This window comes from Hyperolius riggenbachi, chromosome 2, assembly GCF_040937935.1.
Source record: "Hyperolius riggenbachi isolate aHypRig1 chromosome 2, aHypRig1.pri, whole genome shotgun sequence".
Classification (NCBI taxonomy): Eukaryota; Metazoa; Chordata; class Amphibia; order Anura; family Hyperoliidae; genus Hyperolius; species Hyperolius riggenbachi.
This window is the reverse complement of record NC_090647.1, coordinates 421,283,683-421,306,614: the sequence shown is the minus strand read 5'-3', so window position 1 is coordinate 421,306,614 and position 22,932 is coordinate 421,283,683. Positions and strand designations below refer to the sequence as shown.

The 22,932-nt window shown below is 44.9% G+C and overlaps 1 protein-coding gene across 4 annotated transcripts in view; it reads left to right on the top strand.

Annotated features, from left to right (window-relative positions):
• TBL1X (transducin beta like 1 X-linked) overlaps positions 1-22,932 on the top strand; it is a 448,757-nt gene that overhangs the window by 35,907 nt on the left and 389,918 nt on the right. The gene's annotated exons all lie outside the window — the stretch shown is intronic.

The window sequence follows — 22,932 nt, the reverse complement described above, 5'->3', positions numbered from 1 at the left end:
TTTTTTTGTATTTTCCCTGTTAAAATGCAATTACAATAAAATAACTCTTAGAATAATGTGCCACCCAAAGAAGGCCTAATTGGTGGCGGAAAAAAAACAAGATATAGATAGTTTCATTGTGATCAGTAGTAATAAAGTTATAGGCAAATGAATGGAAGGAGCACTGAAAGGTGAAAATTGCTACAGAAGGGGAAAAAAACCCTCAGTAGTGAAGTGGTTAATCACATGGACATAAAAGGGGACAGTAATTGCTTTATACCAGAAGAAGCAATGCCTTGCAGTCGAATCATAGCCTCCCAAAGGGCATATGCTTAGATCCCTACCCATCAATAAATTAGAACATTATCCACATTTTTTATTTATTTATCTAGGCAAATCTGAAGCCAACTCTGCCTCTCCCCCTACACACACACACACACACACACACAATAAAATAGATACATACTGTAGTAGAGAGAAGTCTGGGTGCTCCAGAGGCATCCCTGATCTTCATCAAGCCCTCCGCTTCTTACCAGGACCCTCCCCACAATCATCCTTCCCTCCATGTACGAGCATGGGTGCACTGCATAGGTGGCAGGGTTTGCGCTCATGCAGTAGCATGGAACTGCTCTTGCACAAAGCAGAAAGCCATGCACAAGTGGCTCTTTGCTACTGCTCAGGCATGAGTTGTACATTGTGCCTGGGCAGTGCAGCTGCACTCGTACACCACAGGAGGTGCTGCCGCGAGCACCATATTTGACATTATTGTATTATAAGTATTTGTATGAGTATTTAGCCAGGTAAGTCAAGGAGAAGACACAACAACTGACCTGCTTATCATTTTTAAGTAGTGATTCAACTATTCAGGCAAGTAGTGTTTTGAAAAGATCAGCCAATAGTTCCATTTCAGGTTCCCTTTAACACTTGAGTCAGAAATTGTCAGAATTACTTTTTCATGTAAATGGTGAGGATGATTCATTTCTTTTGTTTGAAAATTGCTTGCATGCATGCTTAGCAGTAAGGACAATAACATGTTAAAAGATGGATGCAGAAAGAAAATAGGGTGTAATATAATGTATAACATATATAACATATATACAGTATATGATGCCAGCCAATAAACCAGAAGTAAGGGCCGCCACAGCCGGATGCTTCTGTGACAGCCAGATTATCTTGACCAGCCCTGCTGAACGCTTCCAGGTGTCGGGTCCCACTACTGCACCTTTTGAATTGGAACACCTTGGCCAGCACTGCCAGATGCCAGATGTCAGCCATCAAGATCCTCAACAGCATCAACCATCACCGCAGGTTTCTTTCATGAAGAACTAGGTCATCACTGCTGCACCTTCGCCTCCCTATGCGCCCCCTCCCCCCACATGAAGTGCGACTGGTGGCGTCGTAGTACGGCAGCCTCGGCTCTTGGCTTTTAGACATTATCCCCCCATCCTTTTAGAACCTGTATAAGCCAAAACCAATTCCTGGTACAACCCCCCGTTTGTACTTGACGAAATAAATGATTCTGATATATTATTATTATTATTATTTATTGTATTTATAAAGCGCCAACATATTACACTGCGCTGTACAATGTATATCAATAAGTCATTGTAATGTTTAACAAAAGGTCGCTATAGATTTCAGTGAAGACCTTATCTGATGTGTGAATGTGACTCTCTCACTCAGTATGCTAAAAATGCACTGTCCTTCACAGCAAATCATACAGTTTCAAAGCACCCCCAAAACTCCTTTGCAGGTCAGAGGTAAAATATATGCAGCAAAGCTTCCAGCTTAACTATATCTTGTAATTAATACAAGTGTACAGAGCAAAAGGAATCACATTACAAGAGTTCAGGACTATTCCTTAAAGGAGAACTGTAGTGAGAGGGATATGGAGGCTGCCATATTTATTTCCTTTTAAGCAATACCAGTTGCCTGGCAGCCCTGATGGTCTATTTGCCTAAAGAAGTGTCTGAATCACACCAGAAACAAGCATGCAGCTAATCTTGTCATATCTGTCTAAATTTGTCAGAAACACCTGATCTGCTGCATGCTTGTTCAGGGCCTATGGCTGAAAGTATTAGAGGCAGAGGATTAGCTGAATAGCCAGGCAACTGGTATTGCTTAAAAGGAAATAAATATGGCAGCCTCCATTTACCTCTCACTACAGTTCTCCTTTAATGTTCATAAAGCTTCAGGAAGTAAAATTGTACTGCTCCTAAAGATTGTTGCACATTGAACAAGCATCCATGCATGAAAATAACATACACTTTAATTGTAGCCCTATGCCCGACCTCCATAACCTCCCTGGAGCCCCGATTCACCAGTCTTTTGCTTTGTGTGTGTCAAAGTCATTTTCCTATGCTGTAATGTATTTGCATATCCAGAGAAACAATGTAATACTTATAATTTAAAAAGGAACTTTAACCAAGGATCAGGGGCGTAACTAAGACCCACCGGACCCCCCTGCAGAAATTCTGAGCGCCCCCCCCTGGGGGCCGCTCAGGGCTGTTGCGGGGTACTGGAGGGGTCACAGCATGATGGGAAAGCTATGGCCACACTCGGTGGGGAGGGGGTCGGCTCCCCCTCACCACGGGCTCTACCCTCTGTGCTCCCCTCCAGCTTCAATAACTATATGTGTGCAGCGGCGGGCAGCGGCAGACAAACATACCTTCTGTACGTTCCAGCACGGATGCTTCTCTCTCTAGTGTCTGACTCTACTTCCTGTTTATACAGGAAGTCATGTCAGAGGCTAGAGAGAGAAGCATCCATGCTGTAACGCACGGAAGGTATGTTTGTCTGCCGCTGCCCGCCACTGCACACATATAGTTATTGAAGCTGGAGGGGAGAGCCCAAGGTGAGGGAGGGGGCCGTCCCCCCTCCCTGCCGAGTGTGGCCATAGCTTTCCCCTCATGCTGCGACCCCTCCAGCACCCCAAAATGGCCCTGAGCGCCACCCCCCCCCCCCGCCGCGGGCGCAGGGGTTGCAGCCCCTATTGTTACGCCCATGCCAAGGATAGAACTCTTAGTAGCGAACACTCCGTACAGATCACCTGCCAGTATTAACGATGTTGCGACTTCTGATAAATTTCAGAATTTAAATCAGGGAGAGAAAAGATTTTACAATGGGCAAACAATGAATAAATAATCGATAAATGAATGCAGTGGAATCTCACTATAGTAAACTCTGATATAGTAAACCTTAGTATATACGTAGTAAACACAGTCCTCAGGTCCGTTGTCATAGCAACAGTCGGATCACTCCAAAGTAACTGTCGTGCCTCAATATGTAGACATCAACTCAGATGTCTTCACATAATAAGGGGGATGCAAAAAATGGGGGAGATGTGGTATAAGGTAAATCACCTTGCGCCGTAAAGGTTGCATAGGATCACTATTGTGCTGAACAGCTCACACAATGTGATTCCTAAACCAGCATGCCATAAAATATATGGGAGCCACACGGGTGGCACATCAACAGGATATACCATATACCATCATTAACTTGAGTTATACATCACATACTGCTTAGTGACAGCCATTGAATATACAGAAAGGATATTATTGATATATTTGCCAGCATAGGATGTACAGATGGTCCATAAAGTGGTGAGACCCCACAACCAGTATAGAAGAGAACGTGATAACCCTAAAAGAATGAAAAACATAATAAAACTTTAAAAACAACTTGTTGCAATGAAATAAGTAAATAAGTACATAATATAACAGTGCTGGTCACCCAAGAAGTATGGCAGGCCATTATTGCTATTGAGGCCCTTGTGCTTTACAATATTTAATGTATAGATCCAGAATGCCTCTCTTTGTAATAAACACTTTTTCCGATAACCCTCCCCCCCCCCCCCTTCTAGGGGCCTGTACCTGTTCGATTGCCATTCCCCTTAAGGAATGTACACTGTGTTTCGCTTCCAGAAAATGAACCGCCACGGGTTTGGTGACATCAGGTTTTTTACCTCTTCCTCAAGTGCCAACTTGATGTCACTTCATTGTCTCTGGAATGTTTTCTTGAACGGCCCCGTGGTCTTGCCCACATAGGCAAGGCCACAGGGACGCTTCAAGAGATACACCACAAAATCAGAATCACAGTTCAAATACCGCTTGATGAAATATTTTTGACGTGTGGGGATGTACAAAGTATTTCCCGAAGTTGAGGGCTGCGCATACATTACATTTGAAGCACTTGAAGCATCCTGTTTTACTGGAAAGTGTCATTTGGGGTTTGGCATATTTCCGCCAGGGGTCTGCCTCAACCAATCTGGATCTAAGGTTAGGGCATGCCCTGTAGGAATGCAAAGGCTTTTTCTTAATCTGACTTGGGAGGGACCTATCCGTCTTCACAATTTACTGTAACCCTTTGGATATGGAGCTGTACGTTTGTACGAAAGGAACCCCCATTCCTCATCGCATTTACGCTGATCCAGTCCCTTCCATCTAGCCTCTGCCTTCCCCAGGGCCAACTTCAAGACATCCTCAGGATATCCTCTCTCCCTGAACCTGCGTGTCATCAAGGAGACCTGTGTGTCACGATCCGATGGGTTGTTACATATACGCAGTACCCTCAGGTACTGAGATATGGGCAAGGAGCGTTTTAAATGCTCAGGATGAAAACTTTCATACCTTAAAATGCTGTTGCGGTCTGTCGACTTTTGATATAAAGTAGTGCAAAGATCCCAGTCCTCGACAATGACACTCACATCCAAAAACGTGATTTCAGTGGAACACCATTCTGGATTGAAAACAATCCCACTCATCAGGTCATTCAATGTCCCTGTAAACTCTCGAAGAGAGTTCTTATCACCCCTCCAGACCAGGAAGATATCGTCAATAAACCTTAGCCACTTGATGACATTTTCCTGGAATGGCACACTTGGGTAAATCATGGTCTCCTCAAGGAAACCTACAAAGAGGTTTGCAAAAGCTGGGGCTGCCGAGCTTCCCATGGTTCTCCCTCTGCATTGTTTGAACCACATTTTTTCAAATTTACAGAAATTTTTCTCCAAAATAAGATCAAGAAAATTCAATATAAATTCAGTAGGCATGCATTTTTGATCAGCACCATCATCAAAGTCCTTAACCAAAACATTTCTGGTTGCATCAAGGCCAGCCTGGTTCGGGATACACGTGTAAAGTGAAGCAATATCCATGGTGCACAAATATACATTGTCCCACGTATCACCCATAGACAATAGCTCACTCAAAAAGTCATCAGAATCCTTGATATAGGCAGGCAGTGCCCTCACCAGTGGTTGAAATAATTGATCCACCAGGCGGGCCAATGGTTGTGTGGCTGAGTTTATACCTGATACTATAGGTCTGTACTTTAACGGGTCAATGCCCTTGTGCACCTGTGGAAGACCAAAAATAACCGGGATCTGTGGGAACTCATTAATCAAATAGTCCCCAAGATTCTCATCAATCCAGTGGCGTCCCTAGCGTCGAGCAGCAGGAGCGGCCCGCCCCGGGGTTGAGGGTGACACCCGGAGCCCTGTGCAGCCGCCCCTGTCCTTTGCTTGCAGTGTGGCATGGGGTCTCACCCCCTGCATGGGCCTTGAGATGGGCTGCCCCCCTGTGTTTCCCTCCCTCCCGTCAGACCTGCAGATCAGTGCGGCGAGCAGGGACAGACCTCCAATCAGCGTGGGACCCGGCTGACAGAGCGGCGCAAAGTATCCCCGACTACTTCATATGCGGAGGTGACGTCACTCGTCATCTCCAGCATATGAAGTGACTTGCGCGGCTGCTGTGCGCCACTCTGTCAGCCGGGTCCCACGCTGATCGGAGGTCTGTCCCTGCTCGCCGCGCTGATCTGCAGGTCTGACGGGAGGGAGGGGGAGGAGAGAGAGAGAGATAGACACCCTACCTACATACCGCTACCTAGCAAAACCCCCTCTGCTACTGTTCTACATACCTATCTAAAGCCTACCTAACCACCCACCCACTACTACTTAGCTAAACCATACCTACCTAACCACCCACTGCTACCTAGCCACCCACACACTGCTACCTACCTAGCCACCCACACACTGCTACCTACCTAACCGCCCACACACTGCTACCTACCTACCTACCTAACCACCCACACACTGCTACCTACTTAACCACCCACCCACTACTACTTAGCTAAACCCTACCTACCCAACCACCCACACACTGCTACCTACCTACCTAACCACCCACACACTGCTACCTTCCTACCTAACCACCCACACACTGCTACCTACCTACCTAACCACCCACACACACCTACCTACCTACCTAACCACCCACACACTGCTACCTACCTACCTAACCACCCACCCACCACTACTTACCTAAACCCTATCTACCTACCTACTCACTCACACACTGCTACCTACCTACCTAACCACCCACACACTGCTACCTACCTACCTACCTACCTAACCACCCACACACTGCTACCTACCTACCTAACCACCCACACACTGCTACCTACCTACCTAACCACCCACACACTGCTACCTACCTACCTTCCTAACCACCCACACACTGCTACCTACCTACCTACCTACCTACCTAACCACCCACACACTGCTATCTACCTACCTAACCACCCACACACTGCTATCTACCTACCTAACCACCCACACACTGCTATCTACCTACCTAACCACCCACACACTGCTATCTACCTACCTAACCGCTCACACACTGCTACCTACCTACCTAACTGCCCACACACTGCTACCTACCTAAACACCCACACACTGCTATCTACCTACCTAACCACCCAAACACTGCTATCTACCTACCTAACCGCTCATACACTGCTATCTACCTACCTAAAGCCACACACTGCTACCTACCCACCCACCCATCTACTGCCTGGGGACACCCTAGCTATCTGTAGTTGGGGCACCTTACTACCCATGCTGTCGACACTTACCACCTATACTGGGGGGGAGACAACTCCTTCCCACCTATACTGGGGACACCTTATGATCTATACTGGGACACCTTACTACTTATACTGGAGAATCCTTACCAACTATACTGGGGACACCTTACCACCTATACTGGCTGCACCTTACTACCTTTACTGGGGACACCTTACTTATGGGACATTCTATACTGGGGGGTTGGTACCCACATCTTGCTATATAGTGGTGCCATGGCCACACCGACTTTGCCTCAGAGGAACGCACAATCTAATCCTGTCATAGTGTAATGTCCTGCCATATAATGTATTTATTTAGTGCTGATATCTTCTGCATCACTTTACATAGTACATAGTCATGTCACTGATTGTCCTCAGAGGAGCCCACACTCTAATCCTACCATAGTCATAGTCTAATGTCCTCCCTTATTATTATTATTATTATTATTATGTATTTATATAGCACTGACATCTTCTGCAGCACTTTACAGGATATATAGTCATGTCACTGACTGTCCTCAGAGGAGCTCACGATCGAATCCTACTACTGTCTAGCTGTCACGCTTACTACCTTTCCTTTTTTTGGGGGGGGGGGGGTGTCTGTGAATAATCAGCACCGGGTGTCAAATACCTTAGGTACGCCACTGCATCAATCCATTCGGTAGTCAACCCCACATCAACCAGTGCCTTGATTTTCTGTGCAATGGAAGATGTGGGATCCGTAGGAATGGGCACATAGCTCTCAGTATCAACCAACATGTCCAGCATTCCTGTACGGTAATCACCATAGTTCAATGCCACCACTGCACCCCCTTTATCAGCAGGTTTGATGATCAATTCCCTGTCTTCAGTTAAGTTTTTAAGTGCTAAACGTTTATTTTTTGACAGGTTAAAATATTTAGGCCTCCCAGGTTTACTGTCATATACATCTACCTGGCCCCTAATGGTTTAAGAAAAACACTCAATCGTTTTAAACGTACCTGGAGGCGTCCATTGGCTCCTTGTCCTCAGGGGGTTAACCGGCTGGGGGGTGTCAGTGGTGGGTTTCTTGTCAAAAAACTGTCTACGTTTGAGCATCCTCTCAAACTTGAACACGTCCACCTCAAAGGTGAATCTATTGAATTTCGTGTAGGGACAAAAGGATAGCCTCCTGCATAGGAGGTTCACCTCGCTCTTGGAGAGTTCCTTGTTGGATAAGTTAATGTTATTGCTATTGTTAATGCGAAGTTAATGTTATTGTCACACATTACCCCCTAGTGACAAGCGGCCATAAATACATATCACAGCAGTACTAATTAGAAGCAGGGAAATGTAACAAATAAAAAATGGCTGTTAAATAGTTAAAACACTAACTGAATGTTTTTAAATAATTGATTTGATTTTACAATTCTCTGTTCAATAAAATCATTAAACTATTTAAAAAATTAATTAGTCAAATAGCTTTTCAGTTCAGTTTTGCATAGAGGTGATAATTTTACTAAACCAAGGATTTAATCCAGGTACCACAATTGTAACAAGTGTAGCTAGCATTATCGGATGTTTTGAGCATTTAATGTATCACAAAATATCTAACAACTAGTTGACCTAAGCCCGTTTAAAAACGAGCTTTAGGTCTCTTCACGCCGCCACCGCCGCCAGTCAGTGCTCATGCGCACCCGTCCGCCGTGCGCGCGCACCCAGCCCGCCCGCCCTGCGTCCTGTCCCAACGTTGTTGTCAGTGCTTGACATGTGCAGTAGCGCAAAGCACTGACACGGACAGATGCAGGGACACATTTTATTATATAGGATAGGCTTCATTTCATAAGATTTCTGGATGCACCCCTGGATCTCACAGAGTAGCTTAATAGAACATTAGACATAGACAGATCTCAAAGCGTACGTATGTGTAAGCTGTCAGTGAGCTGGGCACAGAGTCAGCCGAATGACGACTCACCTTGCTAGCGCTCAAATTCTTGGCGGCGTTAAATACTATTCTCCCCTCCAAATCATAGCAACTCAGAGGGATGAGTAATTTGGGGTCCAGGAACCCTGACGCACCCTGCACAGTATAACATTGCTGCTATGGCAGCCCCTAGTCTTGGTGCTTGGCGCTGAGCGCCATGCACTGAAACCGTCTGCTTTGATCTCAAAGCTTTCTTGTGTTGTACATTATTTTAGTCATTTTATTTGTTTATTATTTAAAAATGTTTTGTAAAGCTGCATTTCTGTAACACAAAAATATTGTCATGTGGCCGAATAATTTACAAGAATCATGTTTCTTATCTCTTGGTTTCCCTGCTCGTACCCAAGTGAATCTGCATGGCAGAAAAATAAACTTTTACTATTTCTTTTTATCTGTGGGACTCAGTTGAATGTGATGTGACATATCATATTGTTTCGGTCCATTTTGGTGGTTATCAGTTCACAGACACAGCTGGCTGGCTATTCTCCATCCTATTTTGTATTCTTTTCAACTGAAAAACTAGATATGGGCTCTTTTTCTATTGTGTAAATGTACCTTGTCAGGTTGAAGATTTAAACCGATGGAACAGTCCACACATTTTTTGAGTTCAGTGAACTGTAATAGGCACATGACAGTAACTGACAATATATTATGCAATACAGCAGTGTCAGCTCTTTTCACAATCTGACAGTTCTGGAGTACCAGTCATGTTGAATATTTTAAACCTACAAAGTTACAGTAAAAGGAATCAGTTTCATTTTATTACGATGCATTGTCTTCATAAACCATATATCATAAAAAGAGCCTGCATAAGCCTCTAAAGAAGCGTTTAACATTTATTGATGATCTATTAAAATTGTATGCAAAGAGAGTAGTTTTCAAATGGTAAGGATTAGATTGTGAGCTCCTCTGAGGGGCTGGAGGGGGCAATTTTTGCGCATATCGTGCCTGGCTATCATCGGAGGGGAGCTAGTTGCGGCACATGTAGTTCAGGTACAATGTAAGTACCCCAACAGTTGTGGATTATGGGAGCTTCATATCAGACAGGAGGAAGTGATAACATGCATATGTTTTCTGTTTTAAGATTGCAATGCTATACTGAAGAAAACAATAATAATAATAATATTTGTATTCAAATTCAAAACACTCCAGTAGGGATCTACTTGTTTGCAAACAAATTTGTGCCAGGAATTATGCAGTTTTTTCTGATTTCCATTTCTTGGAGTAAATTCCCATTTTTTTCTGATTTGCATTTTCTGGAGTCAATCCAAAACAGGTCATCTTCTGAAAAGTCAGAAAAAAAAGTCAGAAAAATACAAGCATCAAGCTGCAAACCCCAGTGGCAGATGACATATTTGCATGTTATTCTTTTATCAGCTGTTCTATTCACATAATAGATCCAAAGTTATTTCTGTATCTTGCCGTTCAGAACAATGAACATGGTATAATAAGCTTTATTAGAGGTGCAGAGGATGTTGGTCTGGGTCAGAGTTCAGTGCCTCATCCTTTCTGTGATCAAAGCTTTTTACTGTGTTCCTATGACATACCTCTACAAGGGATGGTTTGATTTGCCTCTCACAGACACTGATTGACACGTATTCCATGGTAATAATAACCGTAGTAGCGGCTACGCTAGTGGAGTACCGTAGTCGTGGTACAAGTGCATTGCACGTAGTGGCGTAGCTAAGGAACTGTGGGCCCCAATGCAAGTTTTACAATGGGGTCTCCCAAGCACTCTATACATAACAATTGATACGGCGCACCAAAACCTGCCAATTGCAACTACAGTGTCAGAGGTGCAAGAAAAGGATGGGGAACAGCTAGTTAATTATTACCACTATTCAAAGTATCTATAGAAGTGATTATTATGAGCACAGGGCCAATAGAGAGCCAAGGGCCCCAATGCGGTCGCGACCTCTGCAACCTCTATTGCTATGCCCCTGATTGCGTGGCAGTTAGCAGCGCATGCTATGTGACATGGCCGCGCATCATATGCACGTGCTAATATTAACACAAGCTGTGTTTGCATGGTAGATTAAGCACAGTTACCCGCATCAAGGCCCATGCCAGTAATAGGCTCTAGTTGCGCCAGTCAGACTGGTCAGGCCACCCAACTGGCACCTATTACTGGGAAAAACTGTAAATGAACGGAGCCGACCAGGAGGATGGGGAGGGAGGCAACAGAATACATGGGGCTGGAGGAAGCTCCAGGTATGTAGAAATGCTGCCATATGCACAGATGCAGGTTTCCTTTAAGACTTAATGCTATTAACACAGGAATTTTCACTCAAAATAATCTTTTCACTTGAAATAACCCGTACGATTTATGATCGTCTTTATTTTATTTTTTTTAATTCTCTTCAGCTTGATTAGGTATTTGAAGTGAAAACAAGCAGAGTGAAATCTCTCTTTTAACATCAATCAGCATTTGTTTTTAAGCACGTGTGACAATTCTAAATAAAGAAATGTATTGAAAATTTTCATTCAAATGTATTCAAGTAGTGCTCCAGGCATCACATCAAAAAACAGATTTTAATCTTGCTATGCTGATATGTTAAAGAAACATTATGGTAATTAAAAAAAATCCAAATATGTTGAGAGAATTAGCACTTCCTGTCCTGTTGATAGTAAAAAGCAGCTGTATGAAGAGAATAGCTTGCATCCTGCTGTTATGCCTTGACCGATGAGGTTAGAGCTATAGATGGAGAAACCTCACTCTAGTCCTCCTACCTAAAGCCCATGGCTTTTAGAATAACCTCTATATACAGTATAACTAAAAGCCATTACATTGGATATAAATAAAGCAGGATAGCTGATATGTCTCTGGAATCTGGAGTCCTGTTTTTTTTTTTGGTAGATCCTTTAGTGGGTGAAGACTTTTTCTTCTTACATTTACAAATAAATACAATGCAGTAGAATTTCTGGAAATGCACGACTCACTAACGGAAGTATGTGATCCGTATACAAAGGCAGATGTGGTTGCTTACTGTTGCAAAGTGAAGGACCACACTGGAATCATTCTGGGACTTAAAGGATCATTATCATGAAAATCATAAAATTTAAAATACATGTAACACATACAAATATGAAGTACATTTCTTCCAGTGTAAAATGAGCCATAAACTACTTTTCTCCTATGCTGTTGTCACTTACAGTAGATGGCAGAAATCTGCCAACTGGCAGGTTTTGGATTAGCTAACTTCCTCATGGGGGGTTCTCAAGATTTTCAAAAGCACTTAGTGAATGACAGTTGCTCTGTCCAACTGCCAAAAAAGTGAGTGTTAAGTGAGCAAGGAGGCTGGCCAGCAACTTTGTATAAATACTTTTCAGGGAGTGTCTTTGAATCCCCATGAAGAGATGGACTAGTCCAAAACCTATGGGTTCACTCAGATTTGTACTACATACAGTAAGTGAAGGTAACATAGGAGAAAAGTAATTTATGGCTCAGTTTACTTTGGAAGAAACATAAATCTTATTTGTATGTGTTTACATGTATTTTAATTGTTTTGTGATAGTGGTTCTTTAATAAATGAAACTCTATGAGTGTTACATAAAATTTGAAAAGAGAAAAAATTGGAGAGTGCCTCTGTTGACATCCTTCAAAATGACTGCTAAGGCCCGGTTCACATTAGCGGTTGTTTGCCAAACGGACCGGATGACCTGACCGGATCCGGACCGGATCCGGATCGGAACCGTACGGTTCTGATCCGGATCCGATCCGGATCCGGTCAGGTTGCATCAGGTGGTAATCAGGATGCGATCCGGATCCGTTTGGCAAAGTTAACGTAAAAAAAAAAAAAAATGTTGGGGTCTGGGAGGTCAGCAGAAGGGGGACCTGTGGAATCAGGCCCTCTGCTGTTTAGCACTCACCTCCACCTCCGACATGCTGCCAACATCCTGCCAACACCTCCAGCTCGTGCTGCTCCACTCCAAAATGCTTGCCCATGTGTCCCCAGCCAATATCGCCGCAAAAATCCGCATAGGAAGTGGGGTAGAACATCCGGATTTCTCAGCCAGTGTGTTGTGCGGCCTCCGGTTCCCATTTGTTTGTATTGGCCGGATGGTGCAGTCCGGCTCCGCCCCGGATACGGCTGCCGGAGGGGCCGGATGAAAAAATAGCGCATGTTGGAACGGAGGCCGGAGTCCGGATCCGGCCCGGATCCGGTCCGGCTCCGGTTCTGCAGAACGGACCCATGTGAACGGACGCATAGGCTTTAATTGCTATGCCGTGCGTCCGTTCCGTCCGTTCTGCAGGCGGTGCGGCTCCGGCACGGCGATTCCGGAGGGCCACCGCAAGTGTGAACCGGGCCTAAGTTCACTAGGTCTACATAATAATCAGTTGTCCTGTTCTCTAAGTCTAAGGAAGGGACGGGGTGTGATGGCAGCCTCCATTTTCCTTCTCTTTCAGGCATTTTTTAAATGAATAAACATGATAAAAATTCTCTGCTGGAGGAAGTCAGAATAACAGCTTCATAGATCACAAGCAGGATTGACAAATGTAGGAATAGAATTTATATTCCATAGATCGTTTTAGACCTTCATTCTTGCTATCACACATAAGACTGCAGTCTTGATAATGCAAACTTCATTTTCTTCAGCGGTGGAGAAACCGAAAAAAACAAGTGATCAACAATATTTATGTTATTGAATTGGATTTCCAAATTTACTACCATGAATCATCCGTATAACAATGTATTGATGAGTTTACAAGGATCTTAACATTTTGCTATAGGCTTTTCGTTTAGATATCATAAAAGCTTTCTCAATAAACCTCACGTTTTGTTTAGTATGACAGCCCAATTTGAAAATATGCCTAAAATAAATGCGCACATAATGTAAGTTCCATCTGAACAGTCATATAAGTTGTCTTCTCTTGAGAATGTAACAGTGCTCTAGACATTATTCCTCCACAGATGTAATTTACATTATCTAAATGCCATTATTATATATGTCATTTGCAGTATATTTATCTTTCAAGCTGGATAAAACTAGATTAGAAAACTGCACAAAACATTTGTTATATACAAAATAGATTTCAATGATTTTTAGACAAACCTAGAATAATAAAAAAGAGAAATCAAAATTTGCCACCTTAGCGACCCTTATTGTCATCAATATAACTCCCTTAAATGTCAGGGCTTCCGCACACAACACATTTGTGACAGTCATATTCACTTATTGCTATGAGCTGCAATATCACTCACTAAAGCTGACAATTCAGTTGCATTAAAATGGTGTTGGCTGGATTTTGAGCATGTTGACAAGCAGCACACATCACATATAGGCCCTTATGCTATTTACTTTACTCCTGAGTTTTTACTCATAAGGGGCTTGATTCACTAAACCGTGATAACCCATATCATGGCCGTTTTCGCGTTTGCGCGCAGTCGTGAATTTGCGCACACAATCGATATCGATTCCATGAAAAACGTATTTGCGCGCAATAATTTGTGATTGCATGTGCAAATTTGCGATCCTGCGCAAACGCAAAAATGTGTGCGAAAACGGCCGTGATATGAGTTATCACGGTTTAGTGAATCAAGCCCAAGAGGTTTTAACACCTTCACTAAAATACCTTTGAGGCCCCTTGCCCATATAGCTGAGTTGCCGAGCAGTACTGGCTGTAGCACATGGGAGTCCATAGACACCACAAACAATCTTTAAAGATTGTTGCAGTTTGGGGAAATTGCTGTGAGGTACTTCCTGTCAGGCAGTAAGTATGTCAATGAGGTGAGGCGGGGTCATGCAGATTTTTCTGTCGGCTCAGTCTGCTGTAGGGTCCAATCTGCAAGCATTGGTGCAGTGCAATGTGCTGCGGTAGAGCTCTTCTGCCACTCGCATTGCACAGCACATGTGTGAAACCAAACTTAAGCAACCAGTAAGCAAGAAAACACTTCTGAATACGTTTATCACTGTTTATTGCTAAGCACTGGAAACTATTTTTTTTTTAGAAATGATGCAAAAACATCCCCTAGGAGAAAACTCTGAAGTGTTAATTGAATATGTGCCATAGTGTGAACAAGTTCTCACTGGATAAGGCATTGAGTAAAATAAACGCTTATTAGTTCCAACAGTATTGGAGCTTTACAGCACTACATGGCACCACAATTTGCTCAATTTGACGACAAACATAATGAATGTGAATATGATAACTTTAAAATCCGCATATAAGAAAGTGTAAAGTGTAAAGTTATTCTGCCTACTGAGGATTATATACTTACTTATGTAAAAAGTATCTAGAAATACCTTGCTATTCTCCTGAGGAAGCAGACATCTGTGAAATGAATTGAGATATGACTACAAAGTGGCTTATTCATATGTGTTTTATGTAAATCCATCATTGCTGTTTTGTTCTACTTATAGTTGAGTTAGACAGAGACGTGATTTCTGTCTTCCCTCCTAAGCAAAGTATATTTAACAGCAATAGGAGGAATTTATTTGGATGGTTGCAAATTATACATTTAACCACCCTGGCGTTCTGATTAAATCGCCAGGGTGGCTGCGGGAGGGTTTTTTTTAAATAAAAAAAAAACTATTTCATGCAGCCAACTGAAAGTTGGCTGCATGAAAGCCCACTAGAGGGCGCTCCGGAGGCGTTCTTCCGATCGCCTCCGGCGCCCAGAATAAACAAGGAAGGCCGCAATGAGCGGCCTTCCTTGTTTTGCTTAGATCGTCGCCATAGCGACGAGCGGAGTGACGTCATCGACGTCAGCCGACGTCCTGACGTCAGCCGCCTCCGATCCAGCCCTTAGCGCTGGCCGGAACTTTTTGTTCCGGCTACGCTGGGCTCAGGCGGCTGGGGGGACCCTCTTTCGCCGCTGCTCGCGGCGAATCGCCGCAGAGCGGCGGCGATCAGGCAGCACACGCGGCTGGCAAAGTGCCGGCTGCGTGTGCTGCTTTTTATTTCACGAAAATCGGCCCAGCAGGGCCTGAGCGGCAGCCTCTGGCGGTGTTGGACGAGCTGAGCTCGTCCAGACCGCTCAGCAGGTTAATTCTCATTTGTATTTTAATGTTTTTAATAAATGTTGACGTTTCAATGTTGTTGTGTCTTACTAGGGTTGGCTCGAACCTCCGATTTTAGGTTCGCGAACCTCGAATGCGAACTCCCGCAAAAGCGAACCATGTGAACCGCAATAGACTTAAATGGGCAGGCGAACTTTCAAAACTACAAAACCTAATTCTGGCCACAAAAGTGATGGAAAAGAGGTTTCAAGGGGTCTAACACCTGGAAGGGGGCATGGCAGAGTGGAATACACGCCAAAAGTCCCGGGGAAAATTACGGATTTGACGCACAGCAGGGTTTTAAGGGAATACATCACATTGCATTGCTAAATTGGAGGCATAAAGTGCTTTAAAACATTTTGCGTGTGTATACATCAATCAGGTAGTGTAATTAGTGTACTGCTTCACACTGACAGACCAAACTCACGGTGTAACGCACCACAAACAGCTGTTTGCGTAGCGATGGCCGTGCTGGACTGGTGCGCACGATGGTGAGATTGCTGTTTCTCACTCAGTGATGTCAGGTAATGTCTGACTGCCTTATCAACTTTCGATGGTTCTTTCTCTACCATTGTTAAAGATTACATCTATTTTTATAAATTACTTTTTCTGCTGTCTGTTTAGTTCCTTCATTAAGAATCTGTTATGGAGGGCAAGTCTGCCATTAATTCAACTGTGTGATCAACTTTCCATATTACTTTCTCAATACCATGGTGACCATGGGTAACGGCCGGGGGAATCAGGGTTCGATTCCGGTCTGGAGTGGGAGCCAAAGAAACGGCCAAGGTAGGACCCAATGTGCTGTGTAAGTAATGTACCTGCCCTGACCGTGCTTTGCAGACCAGGCATCTGTGGTCAGATGGACCCTTGACCCAACGCTGTGTGCCAGAGATGATACCACTTGCCTTTCAACATCACGGTACAGTTTGGGTATCGCCTTTTTAGAAAAATAATTGCGGCCTGGTATCTTCCACTGTGGTGTCCCAATTGCCACAAATTTTTGGAAGGCCTCAGAGTTCACCAGCTGGTATGGTAACAGCTGGCGAGCTAACAGTTCCACCAAGCCAGCTGTCAGACACCGGGCAATGGGTGACTGTCAGACATTGGCATCTTCCGCTCAAAGATTTTCTTAATGGAAGCTGAGGAAGATGAGGTGTTCTGTGTTAAATAGTCAACTACGTCCTGACAATATTGGAGGTCTTCTGAACACTGTACTTTGGTCGAGGGACGCACAAAATCACCACAGCACGACCTCAAACAAACCTGCTGGGGGGCCTGCCTCTGGCTCTGCCTCTGCCTAATGTTTGGTCTAAATTGGGGGAATTAAGTGAAAGGTATGCACTGACTTGACTAATACAATGTGCAGTCACACAGGTGCAGTGAAAGGTATACACTGACTGCTGGTATAATACAATGTGCAGTCACACAGGTGCAGTGAAAGGTATGCACTGAATGCTGGTATAATACAATGTGCAGTCACAGGTGCAGTGAAAAGGTATGCAGTGACTGCTGGTATAACAATGTGCAGTCACACAGGTGCAGTGAAAATGGATGTACTGACTGCTGGTATATAAAACAGCGTGCGGTCACACAGTGAAAGGTGCAGGGAGGGAGGGGGAAAGGAGAGTATCCAGCCGCCTGTTGGCGGGCCGAAGTAACAGCACGAGTGTGCCTAATCCAGCCTGGGGGCTGTACTTTTCCCAGTGGTGGGATACCCTCATCCTCAGCAGAGGCGATCCAGCAATGGGACCTCCAAAAGTCCACTTGTCACCACTGCGCACAGATGCACTAGCAGCTTTTCGCTCGAGCTTCGAAATAGCCGAGCCCAATCGGGTCCCTTGCTTGCACCATATAGGTATACTGTATCTGCTGTAACACAATACATTTTCATGGCCATTATTGCCATTGTAGCAAACCAGATTACTTCTCACTAGTCATTATACTACAGGTTTACTTTGAAAGCAGTCTTTACATAATAATTTAATATCAACCATGATTAATATTAGTATGGATTTCTTCCTTTTTAGTGGTGTTTCCATTGCTTTGGCAGGGTCAATATACACTTACAGGCACTGGGGATTGTAGTACAGGTGGTGGGTAAATAATTATTTACGTACAAGTGACAGAACTGTGCCTTGCCTTCATCTTCTTGCAACCATACTTAGAAAAGAACCAAGTTAGATCTTGAACATACCACATTTTATTCACATGTAATCTCTTTTACAGCCCCATATCTTCCTTCTTCTTTGAGTGGAGGTTCACAAGAAAAATGTCTTTAAATTGATGCATTACCTCAATTTTCAAATAGGAACGTTAAATTAGGTATTAACGTTATTAAAATCAGTAGCTGATACCCCTTTTCCGATGAGAAATCTTTACTTTTTCTGGAATAGATTGTCAAGGGGGTCTATAGGGCTGATATTGTGGCATAACTTCTCTCACAGTGTGATGTCATGACCAAGGTCATGATTGATTTCTGTCCGGACTTTTATTGCATCGTGGGAAATAACAGCTTTTTCCATCTTCCAAGCAAGCAGTATCTCCCTCTGTGCATAGAACTCTCAGTACACACAGATAATAATACTAATGCTGGGGATACACGGGTCGACTGGGGGCTCGATTAGCCGCTGGATCGACCCCAGCCGCGTCCCCGCCGGGCTGCGCAGATCGATTAACGCTCGCCCCCGCTGGCGCTTCCTTATCAGCACTCGATTCCCTGCCATTGTCCGCAGGCGGGAATCGAGCGGACGGGGGTCGAGCGGCTTGATCGTGCCAGCTGAATATTATCAGCTGGCCGGATCAGCTGGTCAATACACGGTACAGAAATGTACCGTGTATCCCCAGCATAACATTTGTATAGAGCTGCAGCCATTAAGGGAACACTCAAGGGGCTACCCTGCAGTGTGAGGAAGTCTTGCCCAAGGACTTCTTATTGAATAGGTACTGACTCTAACCAGTATTCGAACTCTGGGCTCCCATCTCAAAGGCAGAGCCTTTAACCAGTACACTATCCAGATCACCTGGAAGACCTGAATATGTAACAACAACACCAGTCATACATTTCGGGAATGTAAATTAAGGAGAGGAAAGATTTTACAATGGCCAAACACTGACTAAACAATCTATAAATAAATATTGTAAAAATTATTTTATTCATTATGCTATTTTCACTGCAGTTCCTCTTTAAAGTAGTGCTAAATACATATTTACAGTTCTAAATAATATTTTCTCAGTTATAAGAACGGATACTGTGTGAAACATTAGACTATAAATCACCTCCACAGCTCCACGGGTGTTGTTCATACATATTGTTTTCATAGATTCAAAATAGTTAAATTGGAATAATTGCACTTCTGCTTTAACGGCTTCTTTCTTGTCCTCTCACTGTCCTCACTGAATTATTCACCAACTTAACAGGTATCTTTGAAAAGCTGCAGTGACGGAAGTGTTGTAATGAGAAAAACCTGCAATGGAAATGTGCCTTGTTTTGTATTTCTATTGCTTCTTGGTTCTGACTACCAACTCAAATTTGACAATCAACATTTTATTTATGGAGCAGCAATCTGACTGTGCCCTAGACATGGGATTGTTGCTGTTTGTTTTTGTCAGCTATACATAAATTGTGCACTGGTCCTGTATTATGTACGTTTCCTGATTTTGTCAGGCACCGCATGGCCAGTAGATGTCAGAAGAAGCAAGAAGGTTTGAAATTTTATTTTTAAATTTTAATGCTCCAAAAAGATGCTGCTCACCCAAGAGGAGTGGGTAGTGATAAAGAACAGTCTAAATTGTGCTGCGCAATATTTCAGGCCAACATCACTTTGCAACTAAAATTCTGTGCATGTAATTTAACTGTAAGAGTATCAGTGGCATAACAACTGGGAAAGCAGCCATTGGGGGGTTCTGAAAAGGGAGGCCATCTCTTCCTAGGCCAATCAATAGAAATACAGCAGTGACGCTGGTAACTTACCTACAGTGTCATGTCCCAATCCCAACATCAATCCTCGTCTGCTGCAGCTGCCCATTTCCTGCTTCTTGATCAAGTACTTCCTGGGTGGCAGCTTAGCTTCCGATTGGAGGAAGCTAGTAGAGGGGTGGGAGTGGCGGGGGGAGCCTGTAATGGAGGAGACGATGATTGGCAAGCTAAAGGTAAGTAGCAGGCTAGAGACAAGCAGATTGATGCTAGCCTGGCCAGCGGAGCCTTGGGGGGGACTAGCGGCGGCAATAGAACGACACAGATGCATGTCATTGTGCACAGAACATGCTTCTGTGTCCTATTAAGATTGAAAAATTCCACCTCGGGTTCTCTTTAAGTCAGCAAGTGTGGTTGATTATCTTAACCACTTGCCGACCAGGGGATTTTTCAATAATCGGTGCTGCGTGGGCTCTACAGCCCGCAGCACCGATCAGGAGTGCAGCAGGGTGATCAGACTACCCCCCTTTTTCCCCACTAGGGGGATGTCCTGCTGGGGGGGGGTCTGATCGCCGTCGGCTGCATTTGCTTAGCGGGGGGGGCTCTTCAAAGCCCCCCTCCGCAGTGTTCTCCGCCGTCTCGCCGCTCCCTCCCTCTCCCTCCCCCTGTGAGCTGCGCAGGACGGATTTCCGTCCTGCGCATTAAAGGATAGGCTTCAGCCTATCATATGCCGGCGATCCCCGGCCAGTCAGAGGCCGGGGATCGCCGATCTGCCTTACGGCGCTGCTGCGCAGCAGCGCCGTATGATGTAAACAGCGGGGATTTCTTCCCCGTCTGTTTACATTTTGCCGGCGAGCCACGATCGGCGGCTCTCCGGCTGTTCACGGAGACACCCTCCGTGAACTGACATGGAAAGGCTGCTCGATCGAGCGGCCGTTTCCATGGTAACCCGCAGACAACCAGTTTACGCCAATCGGCGTTAGCTGGTCGTGAAGAGTTTAACAACTGTATGCAAAATAAAAATGATTTCCTATCCAACACCATCTTTATACTGCATAAAGGTTATCAAATTACCTAGTACAAGAGTCACTTACCTGAGCTTAGAGATGACAAAAGATGCTCTCTTGATCTGGTGGAGTTGTTCTCCTACAGTAACACAAGAGAAAAAAATAAGGTATTTACTGAGAGGGGAAAATCAGCACTGCAAGTATATTGCTGCTGATCAATACATTAGCTTCTGTGAGGACTCCTGTATCCCAACTAAAACCTTCAAACTGTATCCAAACGATAAACCGTGGTTCTCAAAAAGACTACGACAACTACGACGTAGCAAGGAAGCTGCACATAAGTCCGGCAACCAGGAGGAATACAAAAAGGCAAGAAAGGACCTGAACAGAGAGCTGAGGTCCGCAAAGAAGTGCTACGCGGAAAAGCTGGAACAGAACCTCTCCTCAAACCACTCATGAACCGTATGGAAAGGGCTGAAGGCTGCCACCAACTACAAGCCCCCCCTCCTCAGCATGCCACACCGAGCACTGAGCTTGCCGAGAGTCTCAGTGACTTCTACTGCAGATTCGAGAGCCAGCCAACACCTGCACGACTCCCACAGACACCTGCACAATCTGCCACTGTGGCCCTATGCCCTTACTCACCCCCACCGTCAGTGAGGGAGGCGGATGTACTGAAACACTTGCTAAGGCTAAATGCTAGGAAAGCCTCAGGCCCGGACAGAGTGTCGCCAGCCTGCCTGAAAACCTGTGCTCGACAGCTCGCTTCCATCTTCACGAGGTCCCTCCAGGAAGGCAAAGTTCCCGCGTGCTTCAAGAGGTCTGCCATTATCCCTGTCCCCAAAAAGCAGGGCATCCTCAACCTCAACAACTTCAGGCCCGTGGCACTTACATCCGTGATCATGAAAGCTTTTGAAAGCATGGTGCTACCCCTCCTTAAGCACTCTACTGAGGGACTGCTGGAACCGCACCAGTTCGCGTACAGAGCGAACAGGTCCACAAATGACGCCATCAACATCTGCTTGGAGCACGTCTATGATCACCTGGATAGGCTGGACTCCTATGCCAGGATCCTCCTACTGGACTTCAGCTCAGCATTCAATACCATCAGCTCTAAAATACTTCAAGACAATCTCGCTGCGCTAGGAGTCCACCCCACCCTACACCTGTGGATCACGGACTTCCTCACCAACAGGTCCCAGGTCGTCAGGTTAGGCACCATCTCCTCACAACCTAGAATCACCAACACAGGGGCCCCACAAAGCTGCGTCCTGTCGCCGTTTCTGTTCTCTCTGTATACGAACAACTGCAAATCCACGTCAGACTCTGTAAAAGTAATCAAATTTGCTGACAACACGACCATTGTAGGTCTCATCACCAAAAACGATGAGAAGGCGTACCGCTACCAGGTCGAAAGCATATGCCGCTGGTGCAGAGAAAACGGTTTGGTCCTAAACACAGCAAAAACGGTGGAGATGATCGTTGATTTCAGGAGGCACGGCTCTACCCTGCCTCCAATCCACATTGATGGCATGGAAGTAGAAAGAGTCCCCGGTGTCCGCCTACTGGGCACAACTATCTCCAATGACCTAAGGTGGAACACTAACACTGCCTCAACACAGAGGAAAGCCCAACAGAGACTTTTCTTTCTCCGCCAACTGAAAAAGTTCGGTATGGCCCAAAAACTCCTGACAAATTTCTACTCAGCCACGATCGAATCCGTCCTATGCTCGTCCATCCTGGTCTGGTACGCCAGCTCCTCTGCCAGCGACAAGCTCAAACTGCAGAGGGTCATCAAATCTGCGGAGAGGATCATCGGGAGATCCCTTCCCACTCTGGACCTCCTCTACCACTCCAGGCTGAACACCAGAGCATTAAAGATCGCCAACGACCCCTCACACCCAGGCTACCGCTTCTTTAATCAGCTCCCCTCGAGCCGGAAGCTCCGGTTCCGATCCATCTACACCAGGACCTCAAGACATAAGAACAGCTTCTTTCCCTCGGCTGTCAACCTCCTGAACTCTCTCCATGGGAGTGCCCATCCCCACCCCACAATACCATGACGCACTGAAGCACTCTGCACATAGACGGCGCTTTAGCTCAAGCGTACCTTTCGGTTGTTTTTTGTATTGTAATTTATGCCAAATTGTCTCCCTCTGCATAAATGTTATATAATGTTCTGT